Source organism: Phyllobates terribilis, unplaced genomic scaffold, assembly GCF_046119375.1.
Source record: "Phyllobates terribilis strain yellow unplaced genomic scaffold, ASM4611937v1 Scaffold_187__1_contigs__length_3656778, whole genome shotgun sequence".
Lineage (NCBI taxonomy): Eukaryota > Metazoa > Chordata > Amphibia > Anura > Dendrobatidae > Phyllobates > Phyllobates terribilis.
In genome coordinates this window covers 1942935-1962537 of record NW_027362947.1, presented here as the reverse complement: position 1 = coordinate 1962537, position 19603 = coordinate 1942935, and the positions used below count along the sequence as shown (strand labels likewise).

Here is a 19603-nt window from a genome sequence, read left to right as displayed (position 1 = left end):
AGCTTGAGGTTGCTAAGAATGAGTTAAAATGTCTTCTGGATGAAAAAGGTAAAGAGATTATTTACCGTACCAAGTTAGAGCATTTGGAAAAGAATGAAAAGTGCACCAGGTACTTTTTTAAAAAAATGAATGGAAGGAAGTTGGATTTGAGTGAAGTGGTAGGTGAAGATGGATCTAGTGTGGTTGGGAAGAATGTGTTGAATGAGGTGAATGGCTTCTATAGTAAGTTGTACGATGAGAAATGGATTGATCCTGGACTTGTGTCGCATGTATTGAGTGGTATGGAGAATAGACTTGGTTCGGATGAATGTGATGCTTTGTGTGAGGATGTTATTTTGGATGAGGTGAGGAATGTTGTTATGAGTGCTAAAAAGAATAAGACGCCTGGGAAGGATGGGTTGCCTGTGGAGCTGTATGTGAAAGCTTGGGAGTTTTTGGGTAAGGACTTGACTGAGGTTTGTAGGTATATGTGGATGAATGGTGTTTTGTGTGACAGTATGAAAGAGGGTATAGTGGTTCTTGTGTTTAAGAAGGGTGAGAAAAAGCGTTTGGAGAACTGGAGACCCATATCATTGCTTAACGCTGATTATAAGGTCTACAGTAAATTGTTAGCAAATCGTATGCGTGAGGTGATTGGTAGGGTTGTGGAGGATGACCAAGTGTGTGCCGTGCCTGGTCGGAGTATAAGTGATAATTTGTTATTGTTAAGGGATATGCTTGGGGATTGTAAGACTAGAAAGCAGAAGTGTATGGTGTTAGCAATTGATTTCGAAAAGGCTTTTGATAGAGTTTCGCATGTGTTTCTGTTTAAAGTATTGGAGAGGATGGGTTTCCCTAGGGTTTTTCTGAATGGAGTTAAGTCTTTATATGATTATGTGTCAAGTGAGTTTTTAGTGAATGGATGGTTGTCTGACAAAGTGATGATTAGGTCTGGTGTAAGACAGGGGTGCCCTATGTCCCCTGTCTTGTTTGTATGTGTGATTGAGCCTTTGCTGTGTTTAGTGAGACGTGAGAAAATGATGAGAGGATTGTTAGTGCCTGGGAGTGGTGGTAAGCATGTGAAGGTGTTAGGTTACATGGATGATGTTGTGATGGTGAGTGAAAGTATGGCTTCAATGAGTAGGGTGAGGTTGCTTTTGGATTTTTTCTGTGGTGCATCAGGTTTTAGAGTTAACTGGACTAAGTGTAGTTTCAAATGCTTTGGAGATGACAGTATTCGTATGGAAGGTGTTAAGTATGAGGAGAGTGCAATTAAGGTTTTAGGGGTATTTTTCAATGATGATCTGAAAGGAAATGAGAGTTGGGACGAGTGTGGTATGCGTGTTGAGCGAAAATTGAATTTTTGGAGAATGAGAGATCTTTCTTTGCGGGGCAAAGTTCTAGTTATCAAAGCAGTGATCTTACCCATTCTGCTTTTTGTGGCCATAATTTTTCCATCCCCTTTTAGGAAAGTGAAGAGAGTTGAGAAAATGATTTTTTCCTTTTTCTGGTGCAGCAAGATGGAGAAGCTGAAGAGGGAAAGCCTTTATAAGGCCTGCCAGCATGGTGGTTTGGGATTTCCTAATGTTGAGGTTTTTTTAGGGCTCCATTATATTAAGACGATTGTGGTATTGTTGGGTAAAGGTAATAAGGGTGCATGTATGGCAAGTTATTCTGCAGGATGGATGTTGTATGGGTTAGGTTGGAGAAAGAGGGATGCGAGAGTGCCTGTGTCTTTTAAGTGTCCGGTGTGGTATGAGGTGATTGAGAAGTTTGTCAAGAAGTATGATTTGCTGAGTGTGCCGGTGGATGAGTTTAGAATGACTAAGAGGGTGTATAGGAAATTGTGTGCAAATGAGGTCGAGTCTAATATTGTTGGTTTGAGAGGGAATGAGGTTGCGGATGCTTGGAGAAAGTTGGGTATGTATGGGATGTCCAACAAACAGAAGGATGTAGTGTGGATGGCGTTTCACAATATTCTTCCAGTGAGAGACGTTCAAAAGAAGAGAGGTTTGATTAGGTCGGATGTTTGTCCAAGAGATGGATGTAATGGTTGTGAGACGGTTATGCATCTGATGTGGAATTGTGATTTTGCGCAAGACGTGTGGAAATGTGTAGGGGGGTTGTGTAGGAGTTTGGCAGGAGTGACTTTTGTGGATTGGCGTGTGGTTATGTTTGGTATTGGTGCAAGTGGACGTGTAAAGGAGAGAGTTTTGTGGTTAATTATGGCTTGTGTGTTAGAAAGTTTGTGGGATGTGAGGAATCTTTGTGTATTTAAAAGGAAATCAATTACAGTAAATGAATGTATTAGGATTATTCTTTCTAGGCTATTTTTGATTTACAAGATGGATAGTAGTAGCGGTGGTGGAACAGATGCCGAGGGAATATGGAAATTTAAAAAGTGGAGGCATATTGTAAAATTTCAGTGATCTTTTGGTTTATATTAATAAGATGTTCTTCTTTCTGTAATATTAGGTTACTTTATGCTTAATAAATATGGCCATGATGATGAGAAGTTTTTTTTGCAACAGTTTTGGTATATCCTACTGATTTGCTATAAAACTAACCTGAATGGTTTAAAAAAAAAAAAAAAAAAAAAAAAAAATCTGTTCTTATCAGTTTAATATCTGATACGTCCCCTATCTGGGGACCATATATTAAATGGATTTTTAGAACAGGGAGATGGAAAAAGAGCTTGCTCTGTCCACTCCACGCATTGACCTGGTATTGCAGTATCTCCAGGACCGGTGCACCCCTTCTTTAATGCAGTTTCTAAAATCAGAAAGAATTGAATTCAATGTTTTTTGTTCATTTTGCTTGTTTGTCGGATTTTGGGATGGACTCTTTGGCTTTGCTTTTCTTCTCCTCATTGGATTTTTCATGTTCAAAGTTGCAGAAGCCAGATTACAAGCTCATTTTGGTTCAACTTCAGCAACTGTGCATTGCATTGCCATGTAATGTGATGCAATGCTATCTTTCTAGCTCTCCCTTTTTACTTCCTTTTGGATAAACAGACATATTAGGCAAGCATTTTGGAGCTTTCACCTAAATAACTACAGGTGGTGAGATAAGCTGCACAATATAATTGACCTTTCTGTATATTGTTGCACACACACCATCTATTTAGCAAATGCCCTTGTTATCAACAGCAGCCTTTTAAACTCACCTGAGCTAACAGGTATGTGCGCTGGTTACTCTGCTGCGCTTAAAATTTCTTTTTTGGTTTGCTACAATGCCTTTTCTGAAACGTTGTCTCCTTCTGCTGGAACACTGACTTCTTTCATTTAATGCCTGCAGACTATAAAAGAGAACCCAACCCAAAAAGTTTGGTTGATTAGTCTGTGGCATTCTGTTAAACTGTTGCTTATGGCGGTCTCTGTGAGCTTCTCAGCGACATTCAGCCAGCCAGGTATCCTGCCTGCAGTAGATGGAATGTGGCAATGGAACGCTGGCTGCGCGTGTCATAATAGGCTCTGAGCCTTTATATACCTGTGCACAGCAGCAGCCACCTTCAGTCTGCTGCTGGACAGCCAGCAGCAGCAGCAGCAGGAGAGGTATGTAATCAGGAGCCCTCCTGCTAAGGGTAGACAGCTGCTCGTTCCACCCCACCCCCCGCCTTAATTGGTTCTCCTCCCTTCCAACGGTGTTGAGGCGGGTGGGAACAGCAGGGGGTGAAGGTGCTGTGTTTAAAGAGGTAGAGTTATGCAGATCTAAAACGCGTGGATTGCAGCAGCAGCAAGCCGAAAAGTGCAGGCATGTAAGGAATCTAGAGGTTGACAACATGTCTTCTTAACGGGAGTCCAGGAGCTCATCTCCACAAATGGACTTTTCAGGATCCTTGGGTGGCTCCGTAGTTTGAAACCAATTCTGGTTATCGCTTCTCGGCTTTTTGGCTAAGATCAAGTGTAGTATCTGTTCTTATCAGTTTAATATCTGATACGTCCCCTATCTGGGGACCATATATTAAATGGATTTTTAGAACAGGGAGATGGAAAAAGAGCTTGCTCTGTCCACTCCACGCATTGACCTGGTATTGCAGTATCTCCAGGACCGGTGCACCCCTTCTTTAATGCAGTTTCTAAAATCAGAAAGAATTGAATTCAATGTTTTTTGTTCATTTTGCTTGTTTGTCGGATTTTGGGATGGACTCTTTGGCTTTGCTTTTCTTCTCCTCATTGGATTTTTCATGTTCAAAGTTGCAGAAGCCAGATTACAAGCTCATTTTGGTTCAACTTCAGCAACTGTGCATTGCATTGCCATGTAATGTGATGCAATGCTATCTTTCTAGCTCTCCCTTTTTACTTCCTTTTGGATAAACAGACATATTAGGCAAGCATTTTGGAGCTTTCACCTAAATAACTACAGGTGGTGAGATAAGCTGCACAATATAATTGACCTTTCAGTATATTGTTGCACACACACCATCTATTTAGCAAATGCCCTTGTTATCAACAGCAGCCTTTTAAACTCACCTGAGCTAACAGGTATGTGCGCTGGTTACTCTGCTGCGCTTAAAATTTCTTTTTTGGTTTGCTACAATGCCTTTTCTGAAACGTTGTCTCCTTCTGCTGGAACACTGACTTCTTTCATTTAATGCCTGCAGACTATAAAAGAGAACCCAACCCAAAAAGTTTGGTTGATTAGTCTGTGGCATTCTGTTAAACTGTTGCTTATGGCGGTCTCTGTGAGCTTCTCAGCGACATTCAGCCAGCCAGGTATCCTGCCTGCAGTAGATGGAATGTGGCAATGGAACGCTGGCTGCGCGTGTCATAATAGGCTCTGAGCCTTTATATACCTGTGCACAGCAGCAGCCACCTTCAGTCTGCTGCTGGACAGCCAGCAGCAGCAGCAGCAGGAGAGGTATGTAATCAGGAGCCCTCCTGCTAAGGGTAGACAGCTGCTCGTTCCACCCCACCCCCCGCCTTAATTGGTTCTCCTCCCTTCCAACGGTGTTGAGGCGGGTGGGAACAGCAGGGGGTGAAGGTGCTGTGTTTAAAGAGGTGGAGTTATGCAGATCTAAAACGCGTGGATTGCAGCAGCAGCAAGCCGAAAAGTGCAGGCATGTAAGGGATCTAGAGGTTGACAACATGTCTTCTTAACGGGAGTCCAGGAGCTCATCTCCACAAATGGACTTTTCAGGATCCTTGGGTGGCTCCGTAGTTTGAAACCAATTCTGGTTATCGCTTCTCGGCCTTTTGGCTAAGATCAAGTGTAGTATCTGTTCTTATCAGTTTAATATCTGATACGTCCCCTATCTGGGGACCATATATTAAATGGATTTTTAGAACAGGGAGATGGAAAAAGAGCTTGCTCTGTCCACTCCACGCATTGACCTGGTATTGCAGTATCTCCAGGACCGGTGCACCCCTTCTTTAATGCAGTTTCTAAAATCAGAAAGAATTGAATTCAATGTTTTTTGTTCATTTTGCTTGTTTGTCGGATTTTGGGATGGACTTTTTGGCTTTGCTTTTCTTCTCCTCATTGGATTTTTCATGTTCAAAGTTGCAGAAGCCAGATTACAAGCTCATTTTGGTTCAACTTCAGCAACTGTGCATTGCATTGCCATGTAATGTGATGCAATGCTATCTTTCTAGCTCTCCCTTTTTACTTCCTTTTGGATAAACAGACATATTAGGCAAGCATTTTGGAGCTTTCACCTAAATAACTACAGGTGGTGAGATAAGCTGCACAATATAATTGACCTTTCAGTATATTGTTGCACACACACCATCTATTTAGCAAATGCCCTTGTTATCAACAGCAGCCTTTTAAACTCACCTGAGCTAACAGGTATGTGCGCTGGTTACTCTGCTGCGCTTAAAATTTCTTTTTTGGTTTGCTACAATGCCTTTTCTGAAACGTTGTCTCCTTCTGCTGGAACACTGACTTCTTTCATTTAATGCCTGCAGACTATAAAAGAGAACCCAACCCAAAAAGTTTGGTTGATTAGTCTGTGGCATTCTGTTAAACTGTTGCTTATGGCGGTCTCTGTGAGCTTCTCAGCGACATTCAGCCAGCCAGGTATCCTGCCTGCAGTAGATGGAATGTGGCAATGGAACGCTGGCTGCGCGTGTCATAATAGGCTCTGAGCCTTTATATACCTGTGCACAGCAGCAGCCACCTTCAGTCTGCTGCTGGACAGCCAGCAGCAGCAGCAGCAGGAGAGGTATGTAATCAGGAGCCCTCCTGCTAAGGGTAGACAGCTGCTCGTTCCACCCCACCCCCCGCCTTAATTGGTTCTCCTCCCTTCCAACGGTGTTGAGGCGGGTGGGAACAGCAGGGGGTGAAGGTGCTGTGTTTAAAGAGGTGGAGTTATGCAGATCTAAAACGCGTGGATTGCAGCAGCAGCAAGCCGAAAAGTGCAGGCATGTAAGGGATCTAGAGGTTGACAACATGTCTTCTTAACGGGAGTCCAGGAGCTCATCTCCACAAATGGACTTTTCAGGATCCTTGGGTGGCTCCGTAGTTTGAAACCAATTCTGGTTATCGCTTCTCGGCCTTTTGGCTAAGATCAAGTGTAGTATCTGTTCTTATCAGTTTAATATCTGATACGTCCCCTATCTGGGGACCATATATTAAATGGATTTTTAGAACAGGGAGATGGAAAAAGAGCTTGCTCTGTCCACTCCACGCATTGACCTGGTATTGCAGTATCTCCAGGACCGGTGCACCCCTTCTTTAATGCAGTTTCTAAAATCAGAAAGAATTGAATTCAATGTTTTTTGTTCATTTTGCTTGTTTGTCGGATTTTGGGATGGACTCTTTGGCTTTGCTTTTCTTCTCCTCATTGGATTTTTCATGTTCAAAGTTGCAGAAGCCAGATTACAAGCTCATTTTGGTTCAACTTCAGCAACTGTGCATTGCATTGCCATGTAATGTGATGCAATGCTATCTTTCTAGCTCTCCCTTTTTACTTCCTTTTGGATAAACAGACATATTAGGCAAGCATTTTGGAGCTTTCACCTAAATAACTACAGGTGGTGAGATAAGCTGCACAATATAATTGACCTTTCAGTATATTGTTGCACACACACCATCTATTTAGCAAATGCCCTTGTTATCAACAGCAGCCTTTTAAACTCACCTGAGCTAACAGGTATGTGCGCTGGTTACTCTGCTGCGCTTAAAATTTCTTTTTTGGTTTGCTACAATGCCTTTTCTGAAACGTTGTCTCCTTCTGCTGGAACACTGACTTCTTTCATTTAATGCCTGCAGACTATAAAAGAGAACCCAACCCAAAAAGTTTGGTTGATTAGTCTGTGGCATTCTGTTAAACTGTTGCTTATGGCGGTCTCTGTGAGCTTCTCAGCGACATTCAGCCAGCCAGGTATCCTGCCTGCAGTAGATGGAATGTGGCAATGGAACGCTGGCTGCGCGTGTCATAATAGGCTCTGAGCCTTTATATACCTGTGCACAGCAGCAGCCACCTTCAGTCTGCTGCTGGACAGCCAGCAGCAGCAGCAGCAGGAGAGGTATGTAATCAGGAGCCCTCCTGCTAAGGGTAGACAGCTGCTCGTTCCACCCCACCCCCCGCCTTAATTGGTTCTCCTCCCTTCCAACGGTGTTGAGGCGGGTGGGAACAGCAGGGGGTGAAGGTGCTGTGTTTAAAGAGGTGGAGTTATGCAGATCTAAAACGCGTGGATTGCAGCAGCAGCAAGCCGAAAAGTGCAGGCATGTAAGGGATCTAGAGGTTGACAACATGTCTTCTTAACGGGAGTCCAGGAGCTCATCTCCACAAATGGACTTTTCAGGATCCTTGGGTGGCTCCGTAGTTTGAAACCAATTCTGGTTATTGCTTCTCGGCCTTTTGGCTAAGATCAAGTATAGTATCTGTTCTTATCAGTTTAATATCTGATACGTCCCCTATCTGGGGACCATATATTAAATGGATTTTTAGAACAGGGAGATGGAAAAAGAGCTTGCTCTGTCCACTCCACGCATTGACCTGGTAATGCAGTATCTCCAGGACCGGTGCACCCCTTCTTTAATGCAGTTTCTAAAATCAGAAAGAATTGAATTCAATGTTTTTTGTTCATTTTGCTTGTTTGTCGGATTTTGGGATGGACTCTTTGGCTTTGCTTTTCTTCTCCTCATTGGATTTTTCATGTTCAAAGTTGCAGAAGCCAGATTACAAGCTCATTTTGGTTCAACTTCAGCAACTGTGCATTGCATTGCCATGTAATGTGATGCAATGCTATCTTTCTAGCTCTCCCTTTTTACTTCCTTTTGGATAAACAGACATATTAGGCAAGCATTTTGGAGCTTTCACCTAAATAACTACAGGTGGTGAGATAAGCTGCACAATATAATTGACCTTTCAGTATATTGTTGCACACACACCATCTATTTAGCAAATGCCCTTGTTATCAACAGCAGCCTTTTAAACTCACCTGAGCTAACAGGTATGTGCGCTGGTTACTCTGCTGCGCTTAAAATTTCTTTTTTGGTTTGCTACAATGCCTTTTCTGAAACGTTGTCTCCTTCTGCTGGAACACTGACTTCTTTCATTTAATGCCTGCAGACTATAAAAGAGAACCCAACCCAAAAAGTTTGATTGATTAGTCTGTGGCATTCTGTTAAACTGTTGCTTATGGCGGTCTCTGTGAGCTTCTCAGCGACATTCAGCCAGCCAGGTATCCTGCCTGCAGTAGATGGAATGTGGCAATGGAACGCTGGCTGCGCGTGTCATAATAGGCTCTGAGCCTTTATATACCTGTGCACAGCAGCAGCCACCTTCAGTCTGCTGCTGGACAGCCAGCAGCAGCAGCAGCAGGAGAGGTATGTAATCAGGAGCCCTCCTGCTAAGGGTAGACAGCTGCTCGTTCCACCCCACCCCCCGCCTTAATTGGTTCTCCTCCCTTCCAATGGTGTTGAGGCGGGTGGGAACAGCAGGGGGTGAAGGTGCTGTGTTTAAAGAGGTGGAGTTATGCAGATCTAAAACGCGTGGATTGCAGCAGCAGCAAGCCGAAAAGTGCAGGCATGTAAGGGATCTAGAGGTTGACAACATGTCTTCTTAACGGGAGTCCAGGAGCTCATCTCCACAAATGGACTTTTCAGGATCCTTGGGTGGCTCCGTAGTTTGAAACCAATTCTGGTTATCGCTTCTCGGCCTTTTGGCTAAGATCAAGTGTAGTATCTTTCGAAAAGGCGGTTTTGGATGTTGGCCGCCCTAGTAGATTGATACATTATGCACACTGGGGTTTAGGCGCTTGTTAGTACGCCAGGTGGCTAATATAGTCATCTGGTGGAAAGCATGGCCCCCCAGGATCGACGCCATTGGGCCGGGGAAGATCGAAAGCCCGAAGTGTGAAGTGCCCCAGGAGTGGTGACCCTGGGGTGCCTTAACTCACTGGGATTGGGAACCCCACTTGAGTTTATGGCACATTTGCACAAGCACTTCAAATTTTCTTTCTTCGCACACACCCTTATTCCTGGCCTTCTGGCCTTAGGATGGGGAATTTTTCAATTCCCGGTCGAAGGTCCGGGCAGTATTATACTGTGAAACCTTCACTATTTATTTAATTTCTTTGTCACTGTGTGTCCACTTATTCACGTGTGTCACGTCCTACTAGGATTTTGTCGGGATGCGGTTCCCTTACGGGTTCCTCTCTTGGCAGGTCTAGGGGGGGAGTGTGTGGCCATCAGGTTCCGCTCCCCCCTGAACCCCCCTGGCTCTCCTCTTTCGGGAGGAGAGCGTTGTTGGCTCCCCTCTTCCGGGAGGGGAGCACAGTCTTTGGCTCCCAGTGCCTTGCTCGGGTGAGAACTCGGGCAGGTGCTGGGGGTAAGATTGGGTCGCCTCTGGCTTCGGCTGGAGGTGGCTTTTTGTCCCTGTTCCTCGCTGTGGCCTTTTGGCTCGGAGGGACGGGGAATGGTTTGGGGGACCCTTCTCCTTTTGGAGAGGGTTTCAAGAAGACCAGCATCCTAGTGCACTTTTTTTGTGGCACTTGTCACTTTTTTAAGCGCACTCGGGTTTTGTACACGAATTCGGGCTTTCAAAAAAAAAAAAAAAATCTGTTCTTATCAGTTTAATATCTGATACGTCCCCTATCTGGGGACCATATATTAAATGGATTTTTAGAACAGGGAGATGGAAAAAGAGCTTGCTCTGTCCACTCCACTCATTGACCTGGTATTGCAGTATCTCCAGGACCGGTGCACCCCTTCTTTAATGCAGTTTCTAAAATCAGAAAGAATTGAATTCAATGTTTTTTGTTCATTTTGCTTGTTTGTCGGATTTTGGGATGGACTCTTTGGCTTTGCTTTTCTTCTCCTCATTGGATTTTTCATGTTCAAAGTTGCAGAAGCCAGATTACAAGCTCATTTTGGTTCAACTTCAGCAACTGTGCATTGCATTGCCATGTAATGTGATGCAATGCTATCTTTCTAGCTCTCCCTTTTTACTTCCTTTTGGATAAACAGACATATTAGGCAAGCATTTTGGAGCTTTCACCTAAATAACTACAGGTGGTGAGATAAGCTGCACAATATAATTGACCTTTCAGTATATTGTTGCACACACACCATCTATTTAGCAAATGCCCTTGTTATCAACAGCAGCCTTTTAAACTCACCTGAGCTAACAGGTATGTGCGCTGGTTACTCTGCTGCGCTTAAAATTTCTTTTTTGGTTTGCTACAATGCCTTTTCTGAAACGTTGTCTCCTTCTGCTGGAACACTGACTTCTTTCATTTAATGCCTGCAGACTATAAAAGAGAACCCAACCCAAAAAGTTTGGTTGATTAGTCTGTGGCATTCTGTTAAACTGTTGCTTATGGCGGTCTCTGTGAGCTTCTCAGCGACATTCAGCCAGCCAGGTATCCTGCCTGCAGTAGATGGAATGTGGCAATGGAACGCTGGCTGCGCGTGTCATAATAGGCTCTGAGCCTTTATATACCTGTGCACAGCAGCAGCCACCTTCAGTCTGCTGCTGGACAGCCAGCAGCAGCAGCAGCAGGAGAGGTATGTAATCAGGAGCCCTCCTGCTAAGGGTAGACAGCTGCTCGTTCCACCCCACCCCCCGCCTTAATTGGTTCTCCTCCCTTCCAACGGTGTTGAGGCGGGTGGGAACAGCAGGGGGTGAAGGTGCTGTGTTTAAAGAGGTGGAGTTATGCAGATCTAAAACGCGTGGATTGCAGCAGCAGCAAGCCGAAAAGTGCAGGCATGTAAGGGATCTAGAGGTTGACAACATGTCTTCTTAACGGGAGTCCAGGAGCTCATCTCCACAAATGGACTTTTCAGGATCCTTGGGTGGCTCCGTAGTTTGAAACCAATTCTGGTTATCGCTTCTCGGCCTTTTGGCTAAGATCAAGTGTAGTATCTGTTCTTATCAGTTTAATATCTGATACGTCCCCTATCTGGGGACCATATATTAAATGGATTTTTAGAACAGGGAGATGGAAAAAGAGCTTGCTCTGTCCACTCCACGCATTGACCTGGTATTGCAGTATCTCCAGGACCGGTGCACCCCTTCTTTAATGCAGTTTCTAAAATCAGAAAGAATTGAATTCAATGTTTTTTGTTCATTTTGCTTGTTTGTCGGATTTTGGGATGGACTCTTTGGCTTTGCTTTTCTTCTCCTCATTGGATTTTTCATGTTCAAAGTTGCAGAAGCCAGATTACAAGCTCATTTTGGTTCAACTTCAGCAACTGTGCATTGCATTGCCATGTAATGTGATGCAATGCTATCTTTCTAGCTCTCCCTTTTTACTTCCTTTTGGATAAACAGACATATTAGGCAAGCATTTTGGAGCTTTCACCTAAATAACTACAGGTGGTGAGATAAGCTGCACAATATAATTGACCTTTCAGTATATTGTTGCACACACACCATCTATTTAGCAAATGCCCTTGTTATCAACAGCAGCCTTTTAAACTCACCTGAGCTAACAGGTATGTGCGCTGGTTACTCTGCTGCGCTTAAAATTTCTTTTTTGGTTTGCTACAATGCCTTTTCTGAAACGTTGTCTCCTTCTGCTGGAACACTGACTTCTTTCATTTAATGCCTGCAGACTATAAAAGAGACCCCAACCCAAAAAGTTTGGTTGATTAGTCTGTGGCATTCTGTTAAACTGTTGCTTATGGCGGTCTCTGTGAGCTTCTCAGCGACATTCAGCCAGCCAGGTATCCTGCCTGCAGTAGATGGAATGTGGCAATGGAACGCTGGCTGCGCGTGTCATAATAGGCTCTGAGCCTTTATATACCTGTGCACAGCAGCAGCCACCTTCAGTCTGCTGCTGGACAGCCAGCAGCAGCAGCAGCAGGAGAGGTATGTAATCAGGAGCCCTCCTGCTAAGGGTAGACAGCTGCTCGTTCCACCCCACCCCCCGCCTTAATTGGTTCTCCTCCCTTCCAACGGTGTTGAGGCGGGTGGGAACAGCAGGGGGTGAAGGTGCTGTGTTTAAAGAGGTGGAGTTATGCAGATCTAAAACGCGTGGATTGCAGCAGCAGCAAGCCGAAAAGTGCAGGCATGTAAGGTTTCTAGAGGTTGACAACATGTCTTCTTAACGGGAGTCCAGGAGCTCATCTCCACAAATGGACTTTTCAGGATCCTTGGGTGGCTCCGTAGTTTGAAACCAATTCTGGTTATCGCTTCTCGGCCTTTTGGCTAAGATCAAGTGTAGTATCTGTTCTTATCAGTTTAATATCTGATACGTCCCCTATCTGGGGACCATATATTAAATGGATTTTTAGAACAGGGAGATGGAAAAAGAGCTTGCTCTGTCCACTCCACGCATTGACCTGGTATTGCAGTATCTCCAGGACCGGTGCACCCCTTCTTTAATGCAGTTTCTAAAATCAGAAAGAATTGAATTCAATGTTTTTTGTTCATTTTGCTTGTTTGTCGGATTTTGGGATGGACTCTTTGGCTTTGCTTTTCTTCTCCTCATTGGATTTTTCATGTTCAAAGTTGCAGAAGCCAGATTACAAGCTCATTTTGGTTCAACTTCAGCAACTGTGCATTGCATTGCCATGTAATGTGATGCAATGCTATCTTTCTAGCTCTCCCTTTTTACTTCCTTTTGGATAAACAGACATATTAGGCAAGCATTTTGGAGCTTTCACCTAAATAACTACAGGTGGTGAGATAAGCTGCACAATATAATTGACCTTTCAGTATATTGTTGCACACACACCATCTATTTAGCAAATGCCCTTGTTATCAACAGCAGCCTTTTAAACTCACCTGAGCTAACAGGTATGTGCGCTGGTTACTCTGCTGCGCTTAAAATTTCTTTTTTGGTTTGCTACAATGCCTTTTCTGAAACGTTGTCTCCTTCTGCTGGAACACTGACTTCTTTCATTTAATGCCTGCAGACTATAAAAGAGAACCCAACCCAAAAAGTTTGGTTGATTAGTCTGTGGCATTCTGTTAAACTGTTGCTTATGGCGGTCTCTGTGAGCTTCTCAGCGACATTCAGCCAGCCAGGTATCCTGCCTGCAGTAGATGGAATGTGGCAATGGAACGCTGGCTGCGCGTGTCATAATAGGCTCTGAGCCTTTATATACCTGTGCACAGCAGCAGCCACCTTCAGTCTGCTGCTGGACAGCCAGCAGCAGCAGCAGCAGGAGAGGTATGTAATCAGGAGCCCTCCTGCTAAGGGTAGACAGCTGCTCGTTCCACCCCACCCCCCGCCTTAATTGGTTCTCCTCCCTTCCAACGGTGTTGAGGCGGGTGGGAACAGCAGGGGGTGAAGGTGCTGTGTTTAAAGAGGTGGAGTTATGCAGATCTAAAACGCGTGGATTGCAGCAGCAGCAAGCCGAAAAGTGCAGGCATGTAAGGGATCTAGAGGTTGACAACATGTCTTCTTAACGGGAGTCCAGGAGCTCATCTCCACAAATGGACTTTTCAGGATCCTTGGGTGGCTCCGTAGTTTGAAACCAATTCTGGTTATCGCTTCTCGGCCTTTTGGCTAAGATCAAGTGTAGTATCTGTTCTTATCAGTTTAATATCTGATACGTCCCCTATCTGGGGACCATATATTAAATGGATTTTTAGAACAGGGAGATGGAAAAAGAGCTTGCTCTGTCCACTCCACGCATTGACCTGGTATTGCAGTATATCCAGGACCGGTGCACCCCTTCTTTAATGCAGTTTCTAAAATCAGAAAGAATTGAATTCAATGTTTTTTGTTCATTTTGCTTGTTTGTCGGATTTTGGGATGGACTCTTTGGCTTTGCTTTTCTTCTCCTCATTGGATTTTTCATGTTCAAAGTTGCAGAAGCCAGATTACAAGCTCATTTTGGTTCAACTTCAGCAACTGTGCATTGCATTGCCATGTAATGTGATGCAATGCTATCTTTCTAGCTCTCCCTTTTTACTTCCTTTTGGATAAACAGACATATTAGGCAAGCATTTTGGAGCTTTCACCTAAATAACTACAGGTGGTGAGATAAGCTGCACAATATAATTGACCTTTCAGTATATTGTTGCACACACACCATCTATTTAGCAAATGCCCTTGTTATCAACAGCAGCCTTTTAAACTCACCTGAGCTAACAGGTATGTGCGCTGGTTACTCTGCTGCGCTTAAAATTTCTTTTTTGGTTTGCTACAATGCCTTTTCTGAAACGTTGTCTCCTTCTGCTGGAACACTGACTTCTTTCATTTATTGCCTGCAGACTATAAAAGAGAACCCAACCCAAAAAGTTTGGTTGATTAGTCTGTGGCATTCTGTTAAACTGTTGCTTATGGCGGTCTCTGTGAGCTTCTCAGCGACATTCAGCCAGCCAGGTATCCTGCCTGCAGTAGATGGAATGTGGCAATGGAACGCTGGCTGCGCGTGTCATAATAGGCTCTGAGCCTTTATATACCTGTGCACAGCAGCAGCCACCTTCAGTCTGCTGCTGGACAGCCAGCAGCAGCAGCAGCAGGAGAGGTATGTAATCAGGAGCCCTCCTGCTAAGGGTAGACAGCTGCTCGTTCCACCCCACCCCCCGCCTTAATTGGTTCTCCTCCCTTCCAACGGTGTTGAGGCGGGTGGGAACAGCAGGGGGTGAAGGTGCTGTGTTTAAAGAGGTGGAGTTATGCAGATCTAAAACGCGTGGATTGCAGCAGCAGCAAGCCGAAAAGTGCAGGCATGTAAGGGATCTAGAGGTTGACAACATGTCTTCTTAACGGGAGTCCAGGAGCTCATCTCCACAAATGGACTTTTCAGGATCCTTGGGTGGCTCCGTAGTTTGAAACCAATTCTGGTTATCGCTTCTCGGCCTTTTGGCTGAGATCAGGTGCAGTGATCTAACGGTTGCTGCCTTGGTCTTGGCTGAGAGGTGCCCGGGGTACCCGGCTCCTTGGCCTGGGGGGATCGTCTCACCTTTTGGTGGGACTTCACCCCCCTGCTGCTATTAGGGAGCTGGCTTAGTCCCCGGGCAACAAGTTGCGATCCCCAGGCGAAAGGCCGAGCCCGTGGTGACGGTAAGCCTTTGCCACTTTGGTGAGATGCCTTGTTCATTTCAATTTTCCACTGGCTCCGGCCAGATCAGGAACTCGGTGCGTATCGAGGTTCCAGCAAACCACGTCGGATATGACAACCCCCGTGAGTTCTATGTACAGATTTTGAGAGATCTGTTGAACGTGAAAGATCATGATGTTTACTGCCTGCAGGAGAAGGGGCAGAGTACATATATTCTCACGTTCTCGACCAAGGTTGCCTGCCAGCACTTTTACGAATGCGTTAAGGGCCACCGTAACAGCAAGCTGTTGGACGGAGTGATTTTTACGGGTCTCTATGGCGAAGTTGACGTTCCCCTTGTGGTATACATGTTTAACCCCCATGTGTCCACAGATGATATTGAGCTTTTTCTGAGCAGATATTGTACATCTGTCAGATTTACGGGGAACGTCAAAGGTCGGAGTGGTTTCTGGAATGGGAAACGACGCTTTATGGTACGCTTCAGACTTGACCCTGGGGGTGTAGAAGGCCTTATGCACCCCCCCTCCACAGTGGTGCTGGGAAGAGACCATGGCTACCTCTTCTATGATGGACAACCATTCAGGTGTCGTAGGTGTGGTGACCTTGGTCACATACAGAGCGATTGTAAGAACGAGCGGATGAGTCAGTGCCACAACTGTGGACAATGGGGTCATGCCTCAAAGGACTGTAAGAACAGTAAGACCTGCAGTGGGTGCGGAATGTCTACTCACCTGTTCAGTAATTGTCCGATGCGGACAAGGTCTCGTGGTGGCTCTCGGGCGCCTGCGGCTAGTTCCGCAGGAGTTCCTGCTGATGCCAGCAGGGTCAGCCCGGGTGACCCCAGAAAAAGCTTTGTGGACATTACTAAAGGTCAAAAACAGTCTGACTCAGTCGATGCTCTGTCGGTACCTTTGCGGAAAAACCCGGCCTCTGTAGCCGAGGTCACGCCTTTGCCTACTCCTGCAGGGGTCCAGGTTTCACCTGGTGGGGAGATGGCACCTTCTCAGAGCGGAAATGAGAGGGAACCAAAAAAGAGGCGAAAATCTGGAGCTGTTGGTACGAATCCAGATGTCCATCCAGATACCCCTGCTGATGCCAGCACAGATGTTGGACCAGATGTCTGCCCTGATGCCAGTCCAGACGGATGCCCTGATGCCAATCCAGACGGATGCCCTGATGCCAATCCAGATGGATGTCCTGATGCCAACCCAGATGGATGCCCTGATGCCAGTCCAGATGGATGTCCTGATGCCAGTCCAGATGGATGTCCTGTAACCATTCCTGATGGATGTCCTGTTGCCTGCCTGGATGATAGAGGTCGTGCAGTGGTTGGTGAACCTGTTGCTGGTCCTGATGGTCATCCTGCTCCGGAGATGATGTCCCTTGGTGCTCCTGGAGGGTCTGCGGGTATTCCACCTGCTGCAGTGCCTGGTGAGGATCGGGTGGATTCGGAGGATCGGATGGATCTCAGCGCCAGTGGTAAGAGAAGTCGTGAAGAGGCGCAGGAGGAGCATAACCTGCCTCAGATGTCCCGTAAAGTCTTTCTATCTAGTGCTGCAAAAATTCTCAGCCCAGAGGGGACTAACTTAATTGAGGATTTCACGGACTCAGATGAAACGGACAGTTTACGAACTGTGTCATCCCTTCCTTCACCTTCTCTGTCACAAATTATTGATTCAGATTCAGAGTATAATGAATCAATAAAAAACACCTAACATGGCAGAAATCCGTGTTGCCTCACTAAATGTGAGAAGCCTAAAGAGCCCTGTTAGACGGGCTGCTTTGTTTGCTTGGTTAATGACTCTGAACTTTGACATTTTTTTCCTGCAAGAATGCGGTATTGATCACGATTTGTCATACCCCAACTTAAAAATGGACTGGTCAGCAGGACCCTCTATTTGGTCAGGGTCCAATGAAAATAAAGCTGCCGGGGTTGGGATTTTATTCAAATGTCAAAATGTTAATGTTTTATCCATCACTGAAATAGTTCCAGGTCGTGCCTTATCAACTCATGTTATTTTAAATGGTTTTACCTGTCGTCTTATTAATGTTTATGCATCCCCAGAGAAAAATGAGCGTGCTTCCCTTTTTAATGTCATCCCTTTGTTTTTATCAGGTCCGTCCCCTGTGATAGTGGGAGGGGATTTTAACTGTGTCATGTTGGGGGAGGGGAGGAGTGGAGGTGATACTAATGGAAGAACAGACAAAACATCCAGTCTGTTAAAACATTTGACAACGGACCTCAAATTATTAGATGCTTGGAGAAAGTCCTACCCTACTGACCCTGGGCATACATGGAGGGGTAGAGGGATGTCATCTCGTATTGATTTTATTTTTTCCTCTTCTGATGTTTTTAAACCTAAGAATGCTGGTCTAATAGAAAATATTTTTTCTGATCATGTATTACTATACAATGTATTGCAAACTCCACAGGAAGCAAAAGTTGGAAAAGGTATGTGGAAATTGAATGTGCTCTTATTAGAAGACGAACTGGTAAGGGCGGAGTTTTATGCAAAGTATGAGAGTTGGAGAAGACGGAAACACCCAAATCAGAGTATGTTGGGGTGGTGGGAGTGTGTTAAAACCCGTATTAAAGAATTTTTTATTAAAATTGGTAAAAGGAAGGCACGTGAAAAAAGGAAATGTTTTAAAGATTTTAATGTCAGGATGCAAACTCTCCTTAAGCTTAAGGGGTGGGGAGTACCTGGTGTGGATGATGAGATTGCCAAGATCCAGACAGAAATCCAAAAATTCCTGGAACAAAAGGGTAAAGAAATTATATTTAATACCCGTGTGAAATATTTGGAAGAGGGTGAGACCTGCTCAAGGTTTTTCTTTAAAAAAATGAGTGACAAAAAACAAGTGATTACTGAGCTAGAAGGACAATCTTCCACTGAGGGCATTTTAGAGCATACTGCTAATTTTTATAGAGATCTTTTTAGTATTAAAAATGTTGATGAACCTGCTTTTACAGAGAATCTTAATGTTTTATCCCAGTTTTTAAATAAAGATGACCAGATTTTTTTAGCTAAAGAACTTTTACCCAGTGAAATTGAAGAGACCCTTAAGAGTTTTAATAAAGGTAAGGCTCCTGGATCAGATGGCCTTCCTATTGAATTTTATCTTTGCTTTTGGGATCTAATTAAGGAGGATTTTATACAAGTAGTTTGTGAAGCCTCTAAGGCTGATTTATTACCATATTCATGGCGTAAAAGTATGATTACATTAATTTTTAAGAAAGGTGATAAATCAAAGTTGGAGAATTGGAGGCCTATTTCACTATTAAATACAGACTACAAGATTTTAGCTAAAGTTGTTGCTGGTCGTCTTAAAGCAGTTATTAAAAATGTAATTCATCCAGATCAGGTGTGTGGTGTCCCCGGGAGATCAATCTGGGAGCATCTAAACCTAATTCGTGATCTTATCTGGTTTCAAAAAGATAGAAAACAGCCACTAGCTATTTTATCTTTGGATTTTATGAAAGCGTTTGATAGGGTCTCCCACTTTTATCTTTTTAACCCCTTAATAACATCTGACGTACTAATACGCGTCTGTGCCCTGGGACTTAAGAGCCAGACCCGTATTAGTACGTCATGGCGATCGCGCGCGCACACAGGCTGTGCGGGCGCGATCGCCGCCGGGTGTCAGCTGATTGTCACAGCTGACACCCGGTACTATGTGCAGGGAGCGGTCCTGCACCGCTCCCAGCACATTAACCCTCGCGATGCTGCGATCGAAGTCGATCGCGGCATTGCGGGGGCAAGGGGAGGTGATCGCCGATACTCACCTCCTCTTCCGGCTTCCAGCGCAGTCTGCAAAGGCTTCCCGGGTGTTGCCATGACGACCCGATGTCGTCATGACAACATCCGGGTCACCAGAGAGCAGGAAGATTGCTTGGACATGCGCAGTGCATCTCCAAGCAATCTTCACACTGTGCACTTCTGACAGCCTTCATGGCATAGGGATGGTGCTCCATTCCTGTGCCATGCAGGCGATCAGAAAAAAAAAAGTGAAAGTCCCAGAGTGGGACAAAGTAATAAAGTGTATAAACTGTGTGAAAGTGGAAAAAAAAAAAAAAAAAAATGTGCCAAAATATTATAAAAAAATAAAAAAAATAATACACCAAAAATAAAAATATAATGTACCCATCAATAAATATTATTATAAAAAAAATAAAAAAAAAACAATAAAAGTACACATATTTGGTATCGCC

The 19603-nt window shown here is 44.6% G+C and overlaps 8 non-coding genes and 2 pseudogenes across 8 annotated transcripts; all 10 read left to right on the top strand.

Annotated features, from left to right (window-relative positions):
- The first annotated feature begins 2550 nt into the window (after positions 1-2550).
- LOC141213189 (U2 spliceosomal RNA) lies at positions 2551-2737 on the top strand. The gene has a single exon (XR_012282750.1). It is a non-coding gene; the product is annotated as a U2 spliceosomal RNA (small nuclear RNA).
- A 1115-nt stretch (positions 2738-3852) lies between these two features.
- Positions 3853-4043, top strand: LOC141213098 (U2 spliceosomal RNA). Its single transcript, XR_012282675.1, has one exon. It is a non-coding gene; the product is annotated as a U2 spliceosomal RNA (small nuclear RNA).
- A 1115-nt stretch (positions 4044-5158) lies between these two features.
- Positions 5159-5349, top strand: LOC141212932 (U2 spliceosomal RNA). The gene has a single exon (XR_012282513.1). It is a non-coding gene; the product is annotated as a U2 spliceosomal RNA (small nuclear RNA).
- Positions 5350-6464: 1115 nt separating this feature from the next.
- LOC141212921 (U2 spliceosomal RNA) lies at positions 6465-6655 on the top strand. The gene has a single exon (XR_012282502.1). It is a non-coding gene; the product is annotated as a U2 spliceosomal RNA (small nuclear RNA).
- A 1115-nt stretch (positions 6656-7770) lies between these two features.
- Positions 7771-7961, top strand: LOC141213127 (U2 spliceosomal RNA). Its single transcript, XR_012282705.1, has one exon. It is a non-coding gene; the product is annotated as a U2 spliceosomal RNA (small nuclear RNA).
- Positions 7962-9076: 1115 nt separating this feature from the next.
- On the top strand, positions 9077-9168 carry LOC141213243 (U2 spliceosomal RNA; annotated as a pseudogene).
- Positions 9169-9962: 794 nt separating this feature from the next.
- LOC141213215 (U2 spliceosomal RNA) lies at positions 9963-10142 on the top strand (annotated as a pseudogene).
- A 1115-nt stretch (positions 10143-11257) lies between these two features.
- Positions 11258-11448, top strand: LOC141212909 (U2 spliceosomal RNA). Its single transcript, XR_012282491.1, has one exon. It is a non-coding gene; the product is annotated as a U2 spliceosomal RNA (small nuclear RNA).
- A 1115-nt stretch (positions 11449-12563) lies between these two features.
- On the top strand, positions 12564-12754 carry LOC141212897 (U2 spliceosomal RNA). The gene has a single exon (XR_012282480.1). It is a non-coding gene; the product is annotated as a U2 spliceosomal RNA (small nuclear RNA).
- A 1115-nt stretch (positions 12755-13869) lies between these two features.
- Positions 13870-14060, top strand: LOC141213072 (U2 spliceosomal RNA). Its single transcript, XR_012282650.1, has one exon. It is a non-coding gene; the product is annotated as a U2 spliceosomal RNA (small nuclear RNA).
- The last annotated feature ends 5543 nt before the right edge of the window (positions 14061-19603 follow it).